We start from the raw sequence: 3,338 nt of genomic DNA on the forward strand, positions 1-3,338 counted from the left end.
CTAGAAGCAACACTTAACTCGGCTTGTTTTTTTGCATTAAAACTATTTCGCTATTATAATGAACAAAGCCGGCTGCACTGGAAGTTTTTGTTGTTTTCTGCTTAGTTTGCAGTGGATTTACCACAGTATAAAAGTCCAGTGGACACAGCCAGTGTTGGGGAAAGTTACTTTTAAAAGTAATGCATTACAATATTACATTACTCCCTAAAAAAGTAACTAATTGCGTTACTTAGTTACTTTTTATGGGAAGTAATGCATTATGTTACTTTTGCGCTACTTTTTCTCATCTGGCCTGAGTTTGTTTCTTTGTTTTTAATATAAAAAAGTTCTATTTTCAGCAAATGTAAAAGCCCTTTCACACCAAAATTGAAACGAATGAGCCTCAGGCTGAAGGGAAAGTAAGTTCACGTCTGTACAGTAGAGGGCGCAGGTCAAACAAACCTTCAGCTGTTCTGGATTGCATGAAGAATAGTATGCAGGAGGAGAAAGTACAACACTCTTCAGCAATAAAATTTTTTTTATGTTTATCTTAAGGAATTTTTGCTTATTTAGTATGGTTGAATTAGACCATCGAAGGTCAGCAGCAAAGATATTTGTTAATAAAATGGGATTAAATACATAAAGGATATTCGTGTTGTCTAACATATTTAATTATCACAGGTTTGCGTCATATTCTGAGTTTGTATTTCACTGTTTTTATTTATTTTGAGGAATGCTGAATGTGTTTTTGTGCGAGTGAGATGAGTAAATGCATGTTGAGATTTATTCTAGAGCTACAGTAACATCATGTTCACACAGCGCACACACACAATGCCTCTGCACTCACTCCTGATTCCTCTCAACATGGCAACACGAGCAACAGGCCTTACTTATTTGAAAAAGTAACTCGGATATTTTTTTGTAAATTAAAAAGTAATGCGCTACTTTACTAGTTACTTGAAAAAAAGTAATCTGATTACGTAACTCGCGTTACTTGTAATCCGTTACCCTCAACACTGGATGCCGCAAGCCCTAAACAAACAAACAAAAACTTGCTAATGTTCCTATTTAGTTATGAAAAATTATTTTAGAGTGTTCTCTGAATGTTAAAAAATGGGTTTTTGTTTTGGTTGTGTGAACATTAAGGGAACATTCCATTTTAGATTTCTTGCAAACATTATGGGAACGTTCGTTTTGAATGTTCTCTGAACGTTCTGAAACAAGTGGTAACATTTAAAAAATCTTAGACAAACATCCAACTAAAACAGGAAAACAATGTATAAATACCATTTTGGTGCTAACAAGTTTTGAAAAACGTTATTTCTGAATGTTCAAAATATTCTGTTTTTTTTTTACATTTTAAACATGCTATACAAATGTTAAGGGAACATTCCATTTTAGACATTTTGAAACAAACATTATAGGAACGTTACTAAATGTTCTCTGAATGTTTCAAATGAAGTAGCAACATTTAAAAAATGTTAGATGAATGTCCAGATAAACATTTGAGAAAAAATCATTCCATGAACAATGTATAAACACTGTTTTTGTGATAACATTTTGAGAACATTTAGTTATGTTTTCTGAACATTTAAAACATTTAAAAAAAAATTTGATTATGCAAACATTAATAGAACATTTAATTTAATATTTTTGCAAACGCTATGGGAACGTTATTTATATGTTACATTACAAACGTTATTTCTGAATGCTCTCTGAAACAATCAAAATATCCACTTTTTAAAATGTTTTTTGGTTATGCAAACGTTAGGGGAACATTCCATTTGATCATATTGCAAACATTATGGGAACGTTAATTTTGAATGTTCTCGGAATGTTCCGAAACAAGTGGCAACATTTAAAAACGTTAGGGGAACATTCCATTTGATCATATTGCAAACATTATGGGAACGTTACTTTTGAATGTTCTCGGAATGTTCCGAAACAAGTGGCAACATTTAAAAAACATTAGATGAATGTCCAACTAAAACATTTCAGAAAAAACATTCCATGAATGATGTATAAATACTGTATGTACTTAATACTTTTGTGCAAACATTTAGCTTTTTTAAAAGTTTTTTAAATGTTTTAAATATGTTTTCTATTTTATCATTTTGGTAACATTACGGAAATGTTACTTTTCAACGTTCTCGGAAACAAGAAGTAGCATTTAAAAAATAAATCATTAGACAAACTAAAACATTCAGTGAATGACGTTTAAACATTATGAATGAAGGTTCTATTAAGGTCATAATTTTGAGAGAATCTTTTCAGAGCATTCTGAGAATATTCCCTGTTAGCTGGGAAAACACACATTGTCTCGTTCTTTTCTCCGGCCCACTCAAAGTCACTGTGCTCTTCAGCAAACGTCTGTGATTCATTAACTCTGACCTCCTGACAGGAGGGAGTGTCGAGTCGGCCGTGTTATTGACCCCTGCGGTGAATGATGTATAAATACTATATGTACTTAATACTATTGTGCAAACATTTAGCTTTTTTAAAAGTTTTTTAAATGTTTTAAATATGTTTTCTGGTGATACATTTTTATCATTTTGGTAACATTACAGAAATGTTACTTTTCAACGTTCTCGGAAACAAGAAGTAGCATTTAAAAAATAAATCATTAGACAAACTAAAACATTCAGTGAATGACGTTTAAACATTATGAATGAAGGTTCTATTAAGGTCATAATTTTGAGAGAATCTTTTCAGAGCATTCTGAGAATATTCCCTGTTAGCTGGGAAAACACACATTGTCTCGTTCTTTTCTCCGGCCCACTCAAAGTCACTGTGCTCTTCAGCAAACGTCTGTGATTCATTAACTCTGACCTCCTGACAGGAGGGAGTGTCGAGTCGGCCGTGTTATTGACCCCTGCGGGAGGCTGAGGAATTCTGGGGTTTTAGGACTCGTGGGAGAGACTCAGACAGACAAACAGTAAGAGTGGCTCAGAACAGAGAGGCATGCTGGCTCTGATTCGGGTTTCTCAGTACAGGACTGTGTTCTTTGGCAGGACGCCGAGTTCATCTGCTGAGTTTTCCTTTCGTTTTCTCTCGCTCTCTCTGTCCTGGCAAACACTCACCCTGCGTCTTTATCTAGGCCTTACTGAACAGAGCAGCACTTATCTGTGTGCTTTTAAGTTGATGTCTATTTCTGGAGAATCAAGCTGAGTAGCTCCGCCCACAGTGAAATCTCATTGGCTGAAAACCCTGCTTCACATAACTCAATATTAAAGGGGTCATATGATGCGATTTCATTTTTTCCTTTCTCTTTGGAGTGTTACAAGCTCTTGGTGCATAAAGAAGATCTGTAAAGTTGCAAAGACTAAAGTCTCAAATCCAAAGAGATATTCTTTATAAAA

The 3,338-nt window shown here is 34.2% G+C and overlaps 1 protein-coding gene across 1 annotated transcript in view; it reads right to left on the bottom strand.

The window, feature by feature from the left end:
• The window catches only part of LOC107728115 (desmoplakin-like), a 40,106-nt gene that overhangs the window by 28,354 nt on the left and 8,414 nt on the right, over positions 1–3,338 (bottom strand). The gene's annotated exons all lie outside the window — the stretch shown is intronic.

Source organism: Sinocyclocheilus rhinocerous, unplaced genomic scaffold (genome assembly GCF_001515625.1).
Source record: "Sinocyclocheilus rhinocerous isolate Xijiao unplaced genomic scaffold, SAMN03320098_v1.1 scaffold936, whole genome shotgun sequence".
Taxonomy (NCBI): Eukaryota; Metazoa; Chordata; class Actinopteri; order Cypriniformes; family Cyprinidae; genus Sinocyclocheilus; species Sinocyclocheilus rhinocerous.